Source organism: Schistocerca cancellata, unplaced genomic scaffold, assembly GCF_023864275.1.
Source record: "Schistocerca cancellata isolate TAMUIC-IGC-003103 unplaced genomic scaffold, iqSchCanc2.1 HiC_scaffold_930, whole genome shotgun sequence".
NCBI classification, from domain to species: Eukaryota; Metazoa; Arthropoda; class Insecta; order Orthoptera; family Acrididae; genus Schistocerca; species Schistocerca cancellata.
The window spans coordinates 1-18037 of record NW_026046938.1 but is presented as its reverse complement, the minus strand read 5'-3'; the positions used below and the strand labels follow the sequence as shown (position 1 = coordinate 18037).

The following is an 18037-nucleotide window of genomic DNA, read 5'->3' as shown; positions in this document are numbered from 1 at the left end:
ACGACTAAGGAATAAATTCGTGGTTACAAATCAAATTTGGAACTCTACACTCCTACACAACAATAGGCGGTGACGTATTTCAGAAATCACCTGCCGATTCGTACTGTTTTGTCGTTTTCAAAGTCTTCTTGGCAAACTTGGTTAGCACATTCTCCCTCAAACTGAGTTAATTATTGCATTTTCGTACCATTACAGTAGTTTAAAAGGCTTAAGGAAGCATCTTTGTCACAACAGAAAGGTAGTTTGAAAATTGGGCTGGCGACATAACAAAAAAAAAAAAAACAGGAAGGGAGCCAACAGCACCCGGGTTTCCCAGGCGGTCACCCATCCAAGTACTAGCCGGGCCCGATGATGCTTAACTTCGGTGATCGGACGAGAACCGGTGTATTCATCATGGTATGGCCGTTGGCGCTCATCTAATGTAGGAGCACGGCAGAATTCGCGTTCGGCTTTTCTCCCAACACACAAAATGTTAGTTTTCGGCCGCATTTGACGAAAGCGCTTCCTTCCGCAACCGCCAGTTCCTCGAGGACGGCGCGGGGAGGCGCGCCCGGCGTCCCAGCAGAGTGACGGCCGAATTGGCGGGCGCACCGCCGCGTGTGTGAGACGCACTGCTGCTCGTTGCACCCCCTGTCATTCGCTGGGCGCGGTCAGCCTTCGACACTAGCGGAGGACGCATCTTGTCCCTGGTGTTCAGCGGAGGGCCTGTGCGGGGTGCGGCAGTGTCGTGCTGGAGGGCCCACTGGTAGCGATGTGGGCTTCCTCGCCTCGCCTCGCCTCGCCTCGCCTCACACCAGGTGTCTGCGTAGTTTGCAGTGCATTCGCACCATTCCTATCCCTGTCCCTGTCCCCGTCCCGACTTGTCCCGACTTTGCTCGACTGCCGCTCGCTGCCGCTCGGGTCGTGGTCCATATGACAGCGCAAGCACGACAAACGTCTGCGGGAGGAGACGAGACGAGACGAGACGAGACGACTAAGGAATAAATTCGTGGTTACAAATCAAATTTGGAACTCTACACTCCTACACAACAATAGGCGGTGACGTATTTCAGAAATCACCTGCCGATTCGTACTGTTTTGTCGTTTTCAAAGTCTTCTTGGCAAACTTGGTTAGCACTTTCTCCCTCAAACTGAGTTAATTATTGCATTTTCGTACCATTACAGTAGTTTAAAAGGCTTAAGGAAGCATCTTTGTCACAACAGAAAGGTAGTTTGAAAATTGGGCTGGCGACATAACAAAAAAAAAAAACAGGAAGGGAGCCAACAGCACCCGGGTTTCCCAGGCGGTCACCCATCCAAGTACTAGCCGGGCCCGATGATGCTTAACTTCGGTGATCGGACGAGAACCGGTGTATTCATCATGGTATGGCCGTTGGCGCTCATCTAATGTAGGAGCACGGCAGAATTCGCGTTCGGCTTTTCTCCCAACACACAAAATGTTAGTTTTCGGCCGCATTTGACGAAAGCGCTTCCTTCCGCAACCGCCAGTTCCTCGAGGACGGCGCGGGGAGGCGCGCCCGGCGTCCCAGCAGAGTGACGGCCGAATTGGCGGGCGCACCGCCGCGTGTGTGAGACGCACTGCTGCTCGTTGCACCCCCTGTCATTCGCTGGGCGCGGTCAGCCTTCGACACTAGCGGAGGACGCATCTTGTCCCTGGTGTTCAGCGGAGGGCCTGTGCGGGGTGCGGCAGTGTCGTGCTGGAGGGCCCACTGGTAGCGATGTGGGCTTCCTCGCCTCGCCTCGCCTCGCCTCGCCTCACACCAGGTGTCTGCGTAGTTTGCAGTGCATTCGCACCATTCCTATCCCTGTCCCTGTCCCCGTCCCGACTTGTCCCGACTTTGCTCGACTGCCGCTCGCTGCCGCTCGGGTCGTGGTCCATATGACAGCGCAAGCACGACAAACGTCTGCGGGAGGAGACGAGACGAGACGAGACGAGACGACTAAGGAATAAATTCGTGGTTACAAATCAAATTTGGAACTCTACACTCCTACACAACAATAGGCGGTGACGTATTTCAGAAATCACCTGCCGATTCGTACTGTTTTGTCGTTTTCAAAGTCTTCTTGGCAAACTTGGTTAGCACATTCTCCCTCAAACTGAGTTAATTATTGCATTTTCGTACCATTACAGTAGTTTAAAAGGCTTAAGGAAGCATCTTTGTCACAACAGAAAGGTAGTTTGAAAATTGGGCTGGCGACATAACAAAAAAAAAAAAAACAGGAAGGGAGCCAACAGCACCCGGGTTTCCCAGGCGGTCACCCATCCAAGTACTAGCCGGGCCCGATGATGCTTAACTTCGGTGATCGGACGAGAACCGGTGTATTCATCATGGTATGGCCGTTGGCGCTCATCTAATGTAGGAGCACGGCAGAATTCGCGTTCGGCTTTTCTCCCAACACACAAAATGTTAGTTTTCGGCCGCATTTGACGAAAGCGCTTCCTTCCGCAACCGCCAGTTCCTCGAGGACGGCGCGGGGAGGCGCGCCCGGCGTCCCAGCAGAGTGACGGCCGAATTGGCGGGCGCACCGCCGCGTGTGTGAGACGCACTGCTGCTCGTTGCACCCCCTGTCATTCGCTGGGCGCGGTCAGCCTTCGACACTAGCGGAGGACGCATCTTGTCCCTGGTGTTCAGCGGAGGGCCTGTGCGGGGTGCGGCAGTGTCGTGCTGGAGGGCCCACTGGTAGCGATGTGGGCTTCCTCGCCTCGCCTCGCCTCGCCTCGCCTCACACCAGGTGTCTGCGTAGTTTGCAGTGCATTCGCACCATTCCTATCCCTGTCCCTGTCCCCGTCCCGACTTGTCCCGACTTTGCTCGACTGCCGCTCGCTGCCGCTCGGGTCGTGGTCCATATGACAGCGCAAGCACGACAAACGTCTGCGGGAGGAGACGAGACGAGACGAGACGAGACGACTAAGGAATAAATTCGTGGTTACAAATCAAATTTGGAACTCTACACTCCTACACAACAATAGGCGGTGACGTATTTCAGAAATCACCTGCCGATTCGTACTGTTTTGTCGTTTTCAAAGTCTTCTTGGCAAACTTGGTTAGCACATTCTCCCTCAAACTGAGTTAATTATTGCATTTTCGTTCCATTACAGTAGTTTAAAAGGCTTAAGGAAGCATCTTTGTCACAACAGAAAGGTAGTTTGAAAATTGGGCTGGCGACATAACAAAAAAAAAAAAAACAGGAAGGGAGCCAACAGCACCCGGGTTTCCCAGGCGGTCACCCATCCAAGTACTAGCCGGGCCCGATGATGCTTAACTTCGGTGATCGGACGAGAACCGGTGTATTCATCATGGTATGGCCGTTGGCGCTCATCTAATGTAGGAGCACGGCAGAATTCGCGTTCGGCTTTTCTCCCAACACACAAAATGTTAGTTTTCGGCCGCATTTGACGAAAGCGCTTCCTTCCGCAACCGCCAGTTCCTCGAGGACGGCGCGGGGAGGCGCGCCCGGCGTCCCAGCAGAGTGACGGCCGAATTGGCGGGCGCACCGCCGCGTGTGTGAGACGCACTGCTGCTCGTTGCACCCCCTGTCATTCGCTGGGCGCGGTCAGCCTTCGACACTAGCGGAGGACGCATCTTGTCCCTGGTGTTCAGCGGAGGGCCTGTGCGGGGTGCGGCAGTGTCGTGCTGGAGGGCCCACTGGTAGCGATGTGGGCTTCCTCGCCTCGCCTCGCCTCGCCTCGCCTCACACCAGGTGTCTGCGTAGTTTGCAGTGCATTCGCACCATTCCTATCCCTGTCCCTGTCCCCGTCCCGACTTGTCCCGACTTTGCTCGACTGCCGCTCGCTGCCGCTCGGGTCGTGGTCCATATGACAGCGCAAGCACGACAAACGTCTGTGGGAGGAGACGAGACGAGACGAGACGAGACGACTAAGGAATAAATTCGTGGTTACAAATCAAATTTGGAACTCTACACTCCTACACAACAATAGGCGGTGACGTATTTCAGAAATCACCTGCCGATTCGTACTGTTTTGTCGTTTTCAAAGTCTTCTTGGCAAACTTGGTTAGCACATTCTCCCTCAAACTGAGTTAATTATTGCATTTTCGTACCATTACAGTAGTTTAAAAGGCTTAAGGAAGCATCTTTGTCACAACAGAAAGGTAGTTTGAAAATTGGGCTGGCGACATAACAAAAAAAAAAAAAACAGGAAGGGAGCCAACAGCACCCGGGTTTCCCAGGCGGTCACCCATCCAAGTACTAGCCGGGCCCGATGATGCTTAACTTCGGTGATCGGACGAGAACCGGTGTATTCATCATGGTATGGCCGTTGGCGCTCATCTAATGTAGGAGCACGGCAGAATTCGCGTTCGGCTTTTCTCCCAACACACAAAATGTTAGTTTTCGGCCGCATTTGACGAAAGCGCTTCCTTCCGCAACCGCCAGTTCCTCGAGGACGGCGCGGGGAGGCGCGCCCGGCGTCCCAGCAGAGTGACGGCCGAATTGGCGCTCGCACCGCCGCGTGTGTGAGACGCACTGCTGCTCGTTGCACCCCCTGTCATTCGCTGGGCGCGGTCAGCCTTCGACACTAGCGGAGGACGCATCTTGTCCCTGGTGTTCAGCGGAGGGCCTGTGCGGGGTGCGGCAGTGTCGTGCTGGAGGGCCCACTGGTAGCGATGTGGGCTTCCTCGCCTCGCCTCGCCTCGCCTCGCCTCACACCAGGTGTCTGCGTAGTTTGCAGTGCATTCGCACCATTCCTATCCCTGTCCCTGTCCCCGTCCCGACTTGTCCCGACTTTGCTCGACTGCCGCTCGCTGCCGCTCGGGTCGTGGTCCATATGACAGCGCAAGCACGACAAACGTCTGCGGGAGGAGACGAGACGAGACGAGACGAGACGACTAAGGAATAAATTCGTGGTTACAAATCAAATTTGGAACTCTACACTCCTACACAACAATAGGCGGTGACGTATTTCAGAAATCACCTGCCGATTCGTACTGTTTTGTCGTTTTCAAAGTCTTCTTGGCAAACTTGGTTAGCACTTTCTCCCTCAAACTGAGTTAATTATTGCATTTTCGTACCATTACAGTAGTTTAAAAGGCTTAAGGAAGCATCTTTGTCACAACAGAAAGGTAGTTTGAAAATTGGGCTGGCGACATAACAAAAAAAAAAAGGAAGGGAGCCAACAGCACCCGGGTTTCCCAGGCGGTCACCCATCCAAGTACTAGCCGGGCCCGATGATGCTTAACTTCGGTGATCGGACGAGAACCGGTGTATTCATCATGGTATGGCCGTTGGCGCTCGTCTAATGTAGGAGCACGGCAGAATTCGCGTTCGGCTTTTCTCCCAACACACAAAATGTTAGTTTTCGGCCGCATTTGACGAAAGCGCTTCCTTCCGCAACCGCCAGTTCCTCGAGGACGGCGCGGGGAGGCGCGCCCGGCGTCCCAGCAGAGCGACGGCCGAATTAGCGGGCGCACCGCCGTGTGTGAGACGCACTGCTGCTCGTTGCACCCCCTGTCATTCGCTGGGCGCGTGCAGCCTTCGACACTAGCGGAGGACGCATCTTGTCCCTGGTGTTCAGCGGAGGGCCTGTGCGGGGTGTGGCAGTGTCGTGCTGGAGGGCGCCACTGGTAGCGATGTGGGCTTCCTCGCCTCGCCTCGCCTCACACCAGGTGTCTGCGTAGTTTGCAGTGCATTCGCACCATTCCTATCCCTGTCCCTGTCCCCGTCCCGACTTGTCCCGACTTTGCTCGACTGCCGCTCGCTGCCGCTCGGGTCGTGGTCCATATGACAGCGCAAGCACGACAAACGTCTGCGGGAGGAGACGAGACGAGACGAGACGAGACGACTAAGGAATAAATTCGTGGTTACAAATCAAATTTGGAACTCTACACTCCTACACAACAATAGGCGGTGACGTATTTCAGAAATCACCTGCCGATTCGTACTGTTTTGTCGTTTTCAAAGTCTTCTTGGCAAACTTGGTTAGCACATTCTCCCTCAAACTGAGTTAATTATTGCATTTTCGTACCATTACAGTAGTTTAAAAGGCTTAAGGAAGCATCTTTGTCACAACAGAAAGGTAGTTTGAAAATTGGGCTGGCGACATAACAAAAAAAAAAAAAACAGGAAGGGAGCCAACAGCACCCGGGTTTCCCAGGCGGTCACCCATCCAAGTACTAGCCGGGCCCGATGATGCTTAACTTCGGTGATCGGACGAGAACCGGTGTATTCATCATGGTATGGCCGTTGGCGCTCATCTAATGTAGGAGCACGGCAGAATTCGCGTTCGGCTTTTCTCCCAACACACAAAATGTTAGTTTTCGGCCGCATTTGACGAAAGCGCTTCCTTCCGCAACCGCCAGTTCCTCGAGGACGGCGCGGGGAGGCGCGCCCGGCGTCCCAGCAGAGTGACGGCCGAATTGGCGGGCGCACCGCCGCGTGTGTGAGACGCACTGCTGCTCGTTGCACCCCCTGTCATTCGCTGGGCGCGGTCAGCCTTCGACACTAGCGGAGGACGCATCTTGTCCCTGGTGTTCAGCGGAGGGCCTGTGCGGGGTGCGGCAGTGTCGTGCTGGAGGGCCCACTGGTAGCGATGTGGGCTTCCTCGCCTCGCCTCGCCTCGCCTCGCCTCACACCAGGTGTCTGCGTAGTTTGCAGTGCATTCGCACCATTCCTATCCCTGTCCCTGTCCCCGTCCCGACTTGTCCCGACTTTGCTCGACTGCCGCTCGCTGCCGCTCGGGTCGTGGTCCATATGACAGCGCAAGCACGACAAACGTCTGCGGGAGGAGACGAGACGAGACGAGACGAGACGACTAAGGAATAAATTCGTGGTTACAAATCAAATTTGGAACTCTACACTCCTACACAACAATAGGCGGTGACGTATTTCAGAAATCACCTGCCGATTCGTACTGTTTTGTCGTTTTCAAAGTCTTCTTGGCAAACTTGGTTAGCACATTCTCCCTCAAACTGAGTTAATTATTGCATTTTCGTACCATTACAGTAGTTTAAAAGGCTTAAGGAAGCATCTTTGTCACAACAGAAAGGTAGTTTGAAAATTGGGCTGGCGACATAACAAAAAAAAAAAAACAGGAAGGGAGCCAACAGCACCCGGGTTTCCCAGGCGGTCACCCATCCAAGTACTAGCCGGGCCCGATGATGCTTAACTTCGGTGATCGGACGAGAACCGGTGTATTCATCATGGTATGGCCGTTGGCGCTCATCTAATGTAGGAGCACGGCAGAATTCGCGTTCGGCTTTTCTCCCAACACACAAAATGTTAGTTTTCGGCCGCATTTGACGAAAGCGCTTCCTTCCGCAACCGCCAGTTCCTCGAGGACGGCGCGGGGAGGCGCGCCCGGCGTCCCAGCAGAGCGACGGCCGAATTAGCGGGCGCACCGCCGTGTGTGAGACGCACTGCTGCTCGTTGCACCCCCTGTCATTCGCTGGGCGCGTGCAGCCTTCGACACTAGCGGAGGACGCATCTTGTCCCTGGTGTTCAGCGGAGGGCCTGTGCGGGGTGTGGCAGTGTCGTGCTGGAGGGCGCCACTGGTAGCGATGTGGGCTTCCTCGCCTCGCCTCGCCTCACACCAGGTGTCTGCGTAGTTTGCAGTGCATTCGCACCATTCCTATCCCTGTCCCTGTCCCCGTCCCGACTTGTCCCGACTTTGCTCGACTGCCGCTCGCTGCCGCTCGGGTCGTGGTCCATATGACAGCGCAAGCACGACAAACGTCTGCGGGAGGAGACGAGACGAGACGAGACGAGACGACTAAGGAATAAATTCGTGGTTACAAATCAAATTTGGAACTCTACACTCCTACACAACAATAGGCGGTGACGTATTTCAGAAATCACCTGCCGATTCGTACTGTTTTGTCGTTTTCAAAGTCTTCTTGGCAAACTTGGTTAGCACATTCTCCCTCAAACTGAGTTAATTATTGCATTTTCGTACCATTACAGTAGTTTAAAAGGCTTAAGGAAGCATCTTTGTCACAACAGAAAGGTAGTTTGAAAATTGGGCTGGCGACATAACAAAAAAAAAAAAAACAGGAAGGGAGCCAACAGCACCCGGGTTTCCCAGGCGGTCACCCATCCAAGTACTAGCCGGGCCCGATGATGCTTAACTTCGGTGATCGGACGAGAACCGGTGTATTCATCATGGTATGGCCGTTGGCGCTCATCTAATGTAGGAGCACGGCAGAATTCGCGTTCGGCTTTTCTCCCAACACACAAAATGTTAGTTTTCGGCCGCATTTGACGAAAGCGCTTCCTTCCGCAACCGCCAGTTCCTCGAGGACGGCGCGGGGAGGCGCGCCCGGCGTCCCAGCAGAGTGACGGCCGAATTGGCGGGCGCACCGCCGCGTGTGTGAGACGCACTGCTGCTCGTTGCACCCCCTGTCATTCGCTGGGCGCGGTCAGCCTTCGACACTAGCGGAGGACGCATCTTGTCCCTGGTGTTCAGCGGAGGGCCTGTGCGGGGTGCGGCAGTGTCGTGCTGGAGGGCCCACTGGTAGCGATGTGGGCTTCCTCGCCTCGCCTCGCCTCGCCTCGCCTCACACCAGGTGTCTGCGTAGTTTGCAGTGCATTCGCACCATTCCTATCCCTGTCCCTGTCCCCGTCCCGACTTGTCCCGACTTTGCTCGACTGCCGCTCGCTGCCGCTCGGGTCGTGGTCCATATGACAGCGCAAGCACGACAAACGTCTGCGGGAGGAGACGAGACGAGACGAGACGAGACGACTAAGGAATAAATTCGTGGTTACAAATCAAATTTGGAACTCTACACTCCTACACAACAATAGGCGGTGACGTATTTCAGAAATCACCTGCCGATTCGTACTGTTTTGTCGTTTTCAAAGTCTTCTTGGCAAACTTGGTTAGCACATTCTCCCTCAAACTGAGTTAATTATTGCATTTTCGTACCATTACAGTAGTTTAAAAGGCTTAAGGAAGCATCTTTGTCACAACAGAAAGGTAGTTTGAAAATTGGGCTGGCGACATAACAAAAAAAAAAAAACAGGAAGGGAGCCAACAGCACCCGGGTTTCCCAGGCGGTCACCCATCCAAGTACTAGCCGGGCCCGATGATGCTTAACTTCGGTGATCGGACGAGAACCGGTGTATTCATCATGGTATGGCCGTTGGCGCTCATCTAATGTAGGAGCACGGCAGAATTCGCGTTCGGCTTTTCTCCCAACACACAAAATGTTAGTTTTCGGCCGCATTTGACGAAAGCGCTTCCTTCCGCAACCGCCAGTTCCTCGAGGACGGCGCGGGGAGGCGCGCCCGGCGTCCCAGCAGAGTGACGGCCGAATTGGCGGGCGCACCGCCGCGTGTGTGAGACGCACTGCTGCTCGTTGCACCCCCTGTCATTCGCTGGGCGCGGTCAGCCTTCGACACTAGCGGAGGACGCATCTTGTCCCTGGTGTTCAGCGGAGGGCCTGTGCGGGGTGCGGCAGTGTCGTGCTGGAGGGCCCACTGGTAGCGATGTGGGCTTCCTCGCCTCGCCTCGCCTCGCCTCGCCTCACACCAGGTGTCTGCGTAGTTTGCAGTGCATTCGCACCATTCCTATCCCTGTCCCTGTCCCCGTCCCGACTTGTCCCGACTTTGCTCGACTGCCGCTCGCTGCCGCTCGGGTCGTGGTCCATATGACAGCGCAAGCACGACAAACGTCTGCGGGAGGAGACGAGACGAGACGAGACGAGACGACTAAGGAATAAATTCGTGGTTACAAATCAAATTTGGAACTCTACACTCCTACACAACAATAGGCGGTGACGTATTTCAGAAATCACCTGCCGATTCGTACTGTTTTGTCGTTTTCAAAGTCTTCTTGGCAAACTTGGTTAGCACATTCTCCCTCAAACTGAGTTAATTATTGCATTTTCGTACCATTACAGTAGTTTAAAAGGCTTAAGGAAGCATCTTTGTCACAACAGAAAGGTAGTTTGAAAATTGGGCTGGCGACATAACAAAAAAAAAAAAAACAGGAAGGGAGCCAACAGCACCCGGGTTTCCCAGGCGGTCACCCATCCAAGTACTAGCCGGGCCCGATGATGCTTAACTTCGGTGATCGGACGAGAACCGGTGTATTCATCATGGTATGGCCGTTGGCGCTCATCTAATGTAGGAGCACGGCAGAATTCGCGTTCGGCTTTTCTCCCAACACACAAAATGTTAGTTTTCGGCCGCATTTGACGAAAGCGCTTCCTTCCGCAACCGCCAGTTCCTCGAGGACGGCGCGGGGAGGCGCGCCCGGCGTCCCAGCAGAGTGACGGCCGAATTGGCGGGCGCACCGCCGCGTGTGTGAGACGCACTGCTGCTCGTTGCACCCCCTGTCATTCGCTGGGCGCGGTCAGCCTTCGACACTAGCGGAGGACGCATCTTGTCCCTGGTGTTCAGCGGAGGGCCTGTGCGGGGTGCGGCAGTGTCGTGCTGGAGGGCCCACTGGTAGCGATGTGGGCTTCCTCGCCTCGCCTCGCCTCGCCTCGCCTCACACCAGGTGTCTGCGTAGTTTGCAGTGCATTCGCACCATTCCTATCCCTGTCCCTGTCCCCGTCCCGACTTGTCCCGACTTTGCTCGACTGCCGCTCGCTGCCGCTCGGGTCGTGGTCCATATGACAGCGCAAGCACGACAAACGTCTGCGGGAGGAGACGAGACGAGACGAGACGAGACGACTAAGGAATAAATTCGTGGTTACAAATCAAATTTGGAACTCTACACTCCTACACAACAATAGGCGGTGACGTATTTCAGAAATCACCTGCCGATTCGTACTGTTTTGTCGTTTTCAAAGTCTTCTTGGCAAACTTGGTTAGCACTTTCTCCCTCAAACTGAGTTAATTATTGCATTTTCGTACCATTACAGTAGTTTAAAAGGCTTAAGGAAGCATCTTTGTCACAACAGAAAGGTAGTTTGAAAATTGGGCTGGCGACATAACAAAAAAAAAAAACAGGAAGGGAGCCAACAGCACCCGGGTTTCCCAGGCGGTCACCCATCCAAGTACTAGCCGGGCCCGATGATGCTTAACTTCGGTGATCGGACGAGAACCGGTGTATTCATCATGGTATGGCCGTTGGCGCTCATCTAATGTAGGAGCACGGCAGAATTCGCGTTCGGCTTTTCTCCCAACACACAAAATGTTAGTTTTCGGCCGCATTTGACGAAAGCGCTTCCTTCCGCAACCGCCAGTTCCTCGAGGACGGCGCGGGGAGGCGCGCCCGGCGTCCCAGCAGAGTGACGGCCGAATTGGCGGGCGCACCGCCGCGTGTGTGAGACGCACTGCTGCTCGTTGCACCCCCTGTCATTCGCTGGGCGCGGTCAGCCTTCGACACTAGCGGAGGACGCATCTTGTCCCTGGTGTTCAGCGGAGGGCCTGTGCGGGGTGCGGCAGTGTCGTGCTGGAGGGCCCACTGGTAGCGATGTGGGCTTCCTCGCCTCGCCTCGCCTCGCCTCGCCTCGCCTCACACCAGGTGTCTGCGTAGTTTGCAGTGCATTCGCACCATTCCTATCCCTGTCCCTGTCCCCGTCCCGACTTGTCCCGACTTTGCTCGACTGCCGCTCGCTGCCGCTCGGGTCGTGGTCCATATGACAGCGCAAGCACGACAAACGTCTGCGGGAGGAGACGAGACGAGACGAGACGAGACGACTAAGGAATAAATTCGTGGTTACAAATCAAATTTGGAACTCTACACTCCTACACAACAATAGGCGGTGACGTATTTCAGAAATCACCTGCCGATTCGTACTGTTTTGTCGTTTTCAAAGTCTTCTTGGCAAACTTGGTTAGCACTTTCTCCCTCAAACTGAGTTAATTATTGCATTTTCGTACCATTACAGTAGTTTAAAAGGCTTAAGGAAGCATCTTTGTCACAACAGAAAGGTAGTTTGAAAATTGGGCTGGCGACATAACAAAAAAAAAAAACAGGAAGGGAGCCAACAGCACCCGGGTTTCCCAGGCGGTCACCCATCCAAGTACTAGCCGGGCCCGATGATGCTTAACTTCGGTGATCGGACGAGAACCGGTGTATTCATCATGGTATGGCCGTTGGCGCTCATCTAATGTAGGAGCACGGCAGAATTCGCGTTCGGCTTTTCTCCCAACACACAAAATGTTAGTTTTCGGCCGCATTTGACGAAAGCGCTTCCTTCCGCAACCGCCAGTTCCTCGAGGACGGCGCGGGGAGGCGCGCCCGGCGTCCCAGCAGAGTGACGGCCGAATTGGCGGGCGCACCGCCGCGTGTGTGAGACGCACTGCTGCTCGTTGCACCCCCTGTCATTCGCTGGGCGCGGTCAGCCTTCGACACTAGCGGAGGACGCATCTTGTCCCTGGTGTTCAGCGGAGGGCCTGTGCGGGGTGCGGCAGTGTCGTGCTGGAGGGCCCACTGGTAGCGATGTGGGCTTCCTCGCCTCGCCTCGCCTCGCCTCGCCTCGCCTCGCCTCGCCTCACACCAGGTGTCTGCGTAGTTTGCAGTGCATTCGCACCATTCCTATCCCTGTCCCTGTCCCCGTCCCGACTTGTCCCGACTTTGCTCGACTGCCGCTCGCTGCCGCTCGGGTCGTGGTCCATATGACAGCGCAAGCACGACAAACGTCTGCGGGAGGAGACGAGACGAGACGAGACGAGACGACTAAGGAATAAATTCGTGGTTACAAATCAAATTTGGAACTCTACACTCCTACACAACAATAGGCGGTGACGTATTTCAGAAATCACCTGCCGATTCGTACTGTTTTGTCGTTTTCAAAGTCTTCTTGGCAAACTTGGTTAGCACTTTCTCCCTCAAACTGAGTTAATTATTGCATTTTCGTACCATTACAGTAGTTTAAAAGGCTTAAGGAAGCATCTTTGTCACAACAGAAAGGTAGTTTGAAAATTGGGCTGGCGACATAACAAAAAAAAAAAGGAAGGGAGCCAACAGCACCCGGGTTTCCCAGGCGGTCACCCATCCAAGTACTAGCCGGGCCCGATGATGCTTAACTTCGGTGATCGGACGAGAACCGGTGTATTCATCATGGTATGGCCGTTGGCGCTCGTCTAATGTAGGAGCACGGCAGAATTCGCGTTCGGCTTTTCTCCCAACACACAAAATGTTAGTTTTCGGCCGCATTTGACGAAAGCGCTTCCTTCCGCAACCGCCAGTTCCTCGAGGACGGCGCGGGGAGGCGCGCCCGGCGTCCCAGCAGAGCGACGGCCGAATTAGCGGGCGCACCGCCGTGTGTGAGACGCACTGCTGCTCGTTGCACCCCCTGTCATTCGCTGGGCGCGTGCAGCCTTCGACCCTAGCGGAGGACGCATCTTGTCCCTGGTGTTCAGCGGAGGGCCTGTGCGGGGTGTGGCAGTGTCGTGCTGGAGGGCGCCACTGGTAGCGATGTGGGCTTCCTCGCCTCGCCTCGCCTCACACCAGGTGTCTGCGTAGTTTGCAGTGCATTCGCACCATTCCTATCCCTGTCCCTGTCCCCGTCCCGACTTGTCCCGACTTTGCTCGACTGCCGCTCGCTGCCGCTCGGGTCGTGGTCCATATGACAGCGCAAGCACGACAAACGTCTGCGGGAGGAGACGAGACGAGACGAGACGAGACGACTAAGGAATAAATTCGTGGTTACAAATCAAATTTGGAACTCTACACTCCTACACAACAATAGGCGGTGACGTATTTCAGAAATCACCTGCCGATTCGTACTGTTTTGTCGTTTTCAAAGTCTTCTTGGCAAACTTGGTTAGCACATTCTCCCTCAAACTGAGTTAATTATTGCATTTTCGTACCATTACAGTAGTTTAAAAGGCTTAAGGAAGCATCTTTGTCACAACAGAAAGGTAGTTTGAAAATTGGGCTGGCGACATAACAAAAAAAAAAAAAACAGGAAGGGAGCCAACAGCACCCGGGTTTCCCAGGCGGTCACCCATCCAAGTACTAGCCGGGCCCGATGATGCTTAACTTCGGTGATCGGACGAGAACCGGTGTATTCATCATGGTATGGCCGTTGGCGCTCATCTAATGTAGGAGCACGGCAGAATTCGCGTTCGGCTTTTCTCCCAACACACAAAATGTTAGTTTTCGGCCGCATTTGACGAAAGCGCTTCCTTCCGCAACCGCCAGTTCCTCGAGGACGGCGCGGGGAGGCGCGCCCGGCGTCCCAGCAGAGTGACGGCCGAATTGGCGGGCGCACCGCCGCGTGTGTGAGACGCACTGCTGCTCGTTGCACCCCCTGTCATTCGCTGGGCGCGGTCAGCCTTCGACACTAGCGGAGGACGCATCTTGTCCCTGGTGTTCAGCGGAGGGCCTGTGCGGGGTGCGGCAGTGTCGTGCTGGAGGGCCCACTGGTAGCGATGTGGGCTTCCTCGCCTCGCCTCGCCTCGCCTCGCCTCACACCAGGTGTCTGCGTAGTTTGCAGTGCATTCGCACCATTCCTATCCCTGTCCCTGTCCCCGTCCCGACTTGTCCCGACTTTGCTCGACTGCCGCTCGCTGCCGCTCGGGTCGTGGTCCATATGACAGCGCAAGCACGACAAACGTCTGCGGGAGGAGACGAGACGAGACGAGACGAGACGACTAAGGAATAAATTCGTGGTTACAAATCAAATTTGGAACTCTACACTCCTACACAACAATAGGCGGTGACGTATTTCAGAAATCACCTGCCGATTCGTACTGTTTTGTCGTTTTCAAAGTCTTCTTGGCAAACTTGGTTAGCACTTTCTCCCTCAAACTGAGTTAATTATTGCATTTTCGTACCATTACAGTAGTTTAAAAGGCTTAAGGAAGCATCTTTGTCACAACAGAAAGGTAGTTTGAAAATTGGGCTGGCGACATAACAAAAAAAAAAAAAACAGGAAGGGAGCCAACAGCACCCGGGTTTCCCAGGCGGTCACCCATCCAAGTACTAGCCGGGCCCGATGATGCTTAACTTCGGTGATCGGACGAGAACCGGTGTATTCATCATGGTATGGCCGTTGGCGCTCATCTAATGTAGGAGCACGGCAGAATTCGCGTTCGGCTTTTCTCCCAACACACAAAATGTTAGTTTTCGGCCGCATTTGACGAAAGCGCTTCCTTCCGCAACCGCCAGTTCCTCGAGGACGGCGCGGGGAGGCGCGCCCGGCGTCCCAGCAGAGTGACGGCCGAATTGGCGGGCGCACCGCCGCGTGTGTGAGACGCACTGCTGCTCGTTGCACCCCCTGTCATTCGCTGGGCGCGGTCAGCCTTCGACACTAGCGGAGGACGCATCTTGTCCCTGGTGTTCAGCGGAGGGCCTGTGCGGGGTGCGGCAGTGTCGTGCTGGAGGGCCCACTGGTAGCGATGTGGGCTTCCTCGCCTCGCCTCGCCTCGCCTCGCCTCGCCTCGCCTCGCCTCACACCAGGTGTCTGCGTAGTTTGCAGTGCATTCGCACCATTCCTATCCCTGTCCCTGTCCCCGTCCCGACTTGTCCCGACTTTGCTCGACTGCCGCTCGCTGCCGCTCGGGTCGTGGTCCATATGACAGCGCAAGCACGACAAACGTCTGCGGGAGGAGACGAGACGAGACGAGACGAGACGACTAAGGAATAAATTCGTGGTTACAAATCAAATTTGGAACTCTACACTCCTACACAACAATAGGCGGTGACGTATTTCAGAAATCACCTGCCGATTCGTACTGTTTTGTCGTTTTCAAAGTCTTCTTGGCAAACTTGGTTAGCACATTCTCCCTCAAACTGAGTTAATTATTGCATTTTCGTACCATTACAGTAGTTTAAAAGGCTTAAGGAAGCATCTTTGTCACAACAGAAAGGTAGTTTGAAAATTGGGCTGGCGACATAACAAAAAAAAAAAAAACAGGAAGGGAGCCAACAGCACCCGGGTTTCCCAGGCGGTCACCCATCCAAGTACTAGCCGGGCCCGATGATGCTTAACTTCGGTGATCGGACGAGAACCGGTGTATTCATCATGGTATGGCCGTTGGCGCTCATCTAATGTAGGAGCACGGCAGAATTCGCGTTCGGCTTTTCTCCCAACACACAAAATGTTAGTTTTCGGCCGCATTTGACGAAAGCGCTTCCTTCCGCAACCGCCAGTTCCTCGAGGACGGCGCGGGGAGGCGCGCCCGGCGTCCCAGCAGAGTGACGGCCGAATTGGCGGGCGCACCGCCGCGTGTGTGAGACGCACTGCTGCTCGTTGCACCCCCTGTCATTCGCTGGGCGCGGTCAGCCTTCGACACTAGCGGAGGACGCATCTTGTCCCTGGTGTTCAGCGGAGGGCCTGTGCGGGGTGCGGCAGTGTCGTGCTGGAGGGCCCACTGGTAGCGATGTGGGCTTCCTCGCCTCGCCTCGCCTCGCCTCGCCTCACACCAGGTGTCTGCGTAGTTTGCAGTGCATTCGCACCATTCCTATCCCTGTCCCTGTCCCCGTCCCGACTTGTCCCGACTTTGCTCGACTGCCGCTCGCTGCCGCTCGGGTCGTGGTCCATATGACAGCGCAAGCACGACAAACGTCTGCGGGAGGAGACGAGACGAGACGAGACGAGACGACTAAGGAATAAATTCGTGGTTACAAATCAAATTTGGAACTCTACACTCCTACACAACAATAGGCGGTGACGTATTTCAGAAATCACCTGCCGATTCGTACTGTTTTGTCGTTTTCAAAGTCTTCTTGGCAAACTTGGTTAGCACTTTCTCCCTCAAACTGAGTTAATTATTGCATTTTCGTACCATTACAGTAGTTTAAAAGGCTTAAGGAAGCATCTTTGTCACAACAGAAAGGTAGTTTGAAAATTGGGCTGGCGACATAACAAAAAAAAAAAAACAGGAAGGGAGCCAACAGCACCCGGGTTTCCCAGGCGGTCACCCATCCAAGTACTAGCCGGGCCCGATGATGCTTAACTTCGGTGATCGGACGAGAACCGGTGTATTCATCATGGTATGGCCGTTGGCGCTCATCTAATGTAGGAGCACGGCAGAATTCGCGTTCGGCTTTTCTCCCAACACACAAAATGTTAGTTTTCGGCCGCATTTGACGAAAGCGCTTCCTTCCGCAACCGCCAGTTCCTCGAGGACGGCGCGGGGAGGCGCGCCCGGCGTCCCAGCAGAGTGACGGCCGAATTGGCGGGCGCACCGCCGCGTGTGTGAGACGCACTGCTGCTCGTTGCACCCCCTGTCATTCGCTGGGCGCGGTCAGCCTTCGACACTAGCGGAGGACGCATCTTGTCCCTGGTGTTCAGCGGAGGGCCTGTGCGGGGTGCGGCAGTGTCGTGCTGGAGGGGCCCACTGGTAGCGATGTGGGCTTCCTCGCCTCGCCTCGCCTCGCCTCGCCTCACACCAGGTGTCTGCGTAGTTTGCAGTGCATTCGCACCATTCCTATCCCTGTCCCTGTCCCCGTCCCGACTTGTCCCGACTTTGCTCGACTGCCGCTCGCTGCCGCTCGGGTCGTGGTCCATATGACAGCGCAAGCACGACAAACGTCCTGCGGGAGGAGACGAGACGAGACGAGACGAGACGACTAAGGAATAAAATTCGTGGTTACAAATCAAATTTGGAACTCTACACTCCTACACAACAATAGGCGGTGACGTATTTCAGAAATCACCTGCCGATTCGTACTGTTTTGTCGTTTTCAAAGTCTTCTTGGCAAACTTGGTTAGCACTTTCTCCCTCAAACTGAGTTAATTATTGCATTTTCGTACCATTACAGTAGTTTAAAAGGCTTAAGGAAGCATCTTTGTCACAACAGAAAGGTAGTTTGAAAATTGGGCTGGCGACATAACAAAAAAAAAAAAACAGGAAGGGAGCCAACAGCACCCGGGTTTCCCAGGCGGTCACCCATCCAAGTACTAGCCGGGCCCGATGATGCTTAACTTCGGTGATCGGACGAGAACCGGTGTATTCATCATGGTATGGCCGTTGGCGCTCATCTAATGTAGCACGGCAGAATTCGCGTTCGGCTTTCTCCCAACACACAAAATGTTAGTTTTCGGCCGCATTTGACGAAAGCGCTTCCTTCCGCAACCGCCAGTTCCTCGAGGACGGCGCGGGGAGGCGCGCCCGGCGTCCCAGCAGAGTGACGGCCGAATTGGCGCTCGCACCGCCGCGTGTGTGAGACGCACTG

The 18037-nt window shown here is 54.9% G+C and overlaps 19 non-coding genes across 19 annotated transcripts; all 19 read right to left on the bottom strand.

Moving 5' to 3' along the window:
- Positions 1 to 291: 291 nt before the first annotated feature.
- On the bottom strand, positions 292 to 410 carry LOC126149451 (5S ribosomal RNA). The gene has a single exon (XR_007530893.1). It is a non-coding gene; the product is annotated as a 5S ribosomal RNA (ribosomal RNA).
- An 848-nt stretch (positions 411 to 1258) lies between these two features.
- Positions 1259 to 1377, bottom strand: LOC126149450 (5S ribosomal RNA). The gene has a single exon (XR_007530892.1). It is a non-coding gene; the product is annotated as a 5S ribosomal RNA (ribosomal RNA).
- Positions 1378 to 2227: 850 nt separating this feature from the next.
- On the bottom strand, positions 2228 to 2346 carry LOC126149449 (5S ribosomal RNA). The gene has a single exon (XR_007530891.1). It is a non-coding gene; the product is annotated as a 5S ribosomal RNA (ribosomal RNA).
- An 850-nt stretch (positions 2347 to 3196) lies between these two features.
- On the bottom strand, positions 3197 to 3315 carry LOC126149448 (5S ribosomal RNA). Its single transcript, XR_007530890.1, has one exon. It is a non-coding gene; the product is annotated as a 5S ribosomal RNA (ribosomal RNA).
- An 850-nt stretch (positions 3316 to 4165) lies between these two features.
- Positions 4166 to 4284, bottom strand: LOC126149446 (5S ribosomal RNA). The gene has a single exon (XR_007530888.1). It is a non-coding gene; the product is annotated as a 5S ribosomal RNA (ribosomal RNA).
- Positions 4285 to 5129: 845 nt separating this feature from the next.
- Positions 5130 to 5248, bottom strand: LOC126149444 (5S ribosomal RNA). The gene has a single exon (XR_007530887.1). It is a non-coding gene; the product is annotated as a 5S ribosomal RNA (ribosomal RNA).
- Positions 5249 to 6087: 839 nt separating this feature from the next.
- Positions 6088 to 6206, bottom strand: LOC126149443 (5S ribosomal RNA). The gene has a single exon (XR_007530886.1). It is a non-coding gene; the product is annotated as a 5S ribosomal RNA (ribosomal RNA).
- An 849-nt stretch (positions 6207 to 7055) lies between these two features.
- Positions 7056 to 7174, bottom strand: LOC126149442 (5S ribosomal RNA). Its single transcript, XR_007530885.1, has one exon. It is a non-coding gene; the product is annotated as a 5S ribosomal RNA (ribosomal RNA).
- Positions 7175 to 8013: 839 nt separating this feature from the next.
- Positions 8014 to 8132, bottom strand: LOC126149441 (5S ribosomal RNA). Its single transcript, XR_007530884.1, has one exon. It is a non-coding gene; the product is annotated as a 5S ribosomal RNA (ribosomal RNA).
- Positions 8133 to 8981: 849 nt separating this feature from the next.
- LOC126149440 (5S ribosomal RNA) lies at positions 8982 to 9100 on the bottom strand. Its single transcript, XR_007530883.1, has one exon. It is a non-coding gene; the product is annotated as a 5S ribosomal RNA (ribosomal RNA).
- An 850-nt stretch (positions 9101 to 9950) lies between these two features.
- LOC126149439 (5S ribosomal RNA) lies at positions 9951 to 10069 on the bottom strand. The gene has a single exon (XR_007530882.1). It is a non-coding gene; the product is annotated as a 5S ribosomal RNA (ribosomal RNA).
- An 848-nt stretch (positions 10070 to 10917) lies between these two features.
- Positions 10918 to 11036, bottom strand: LOC126149438 (5S ribosomal RNA). The gene has a single exon (XR_007530881.1). It is a non-coding gene; the product is annotated as a 5S ribosomal RNA (ribosomal RNA).
- An 853-nt stretch (positions 11037 to 11889) lies between these two features.
- On the bottom strand, positions 11890 to 12008 carry LOC126149437 (5S ribosomal RNA). Its single transcript, XR_007530880.1, has one exon. It is a non-coding gene; the product is annotated as a 5S ribosomal RNA (ribosomal RNA).
- Positions 12009 to 12868: 860 nt separating this feature from the next.
- Positions 12869 to 12987, bottom strand: LOC126149436 (5S ribosomal RNA). Its single transcript, XR_007530879.1, has one exon. It is a non-coding gene; the product is annotated as a 5S ribosomal RNA (ribosomal RNA).
- Positions 12988 to 13826: 839 nt separating this feature from the next.
- LOC126149476 (5S ribosomal RNA) lies at positions 13827 to 13945 on the bottom strand. The gene has a single exon (XR_007530917.1). It is a non-coding gene; the product is annotated as a 5S ribosomal RNA (ribosomal RNA).
- Positions 13946 to 14795: 850 nt separating this feature from the next.
- LOC126149470 (5S ribosomal RNA) lies at positions 14796 to 14914 on the bottom strand. The gene has a single exon (XR_007530911.1). It is a non-coding gene; the product is annotated as a 5S ribosomal RNA (ribosomal RNA).
- An 865-nt stretch (positions 14915 to 15779) lies between these two features.
- Positions 15780 to 15898, bottom strand: LOC126149458 (5S ribosomal RNA). Its single transcript, XR_007530900.1, has one exon. It is a non-coding gene; the product is annotated as a 5S ribosomal RNA (ribosomal RNA).
- Positions 15899 to 16747: 849 nt separating this feature from the next.
- Positions 16748 to 16866, bottom strand: LOC126149447 (5S ribosomal RNA). Its single transcript, XR_007530889.1, has one exon. It is a non-coding gene; the product is annotated as a 5S ribosomal RNA (ribosomal RNA).
- An 852-nt stretch (positions 16867 to 17718) lies between these two features.
- Positions 17719 to 17837, bottom strand: LOC126149435 (5S ribosomal RNA). Its single transcript, XR_007530878.1, has one exon. It is a non-coding gene; the product is annotated as a 5S ribosomal RNA (ribosomal RNA).
- Positions 17838 to 18037: the final 200 nt, after the last annotated feature.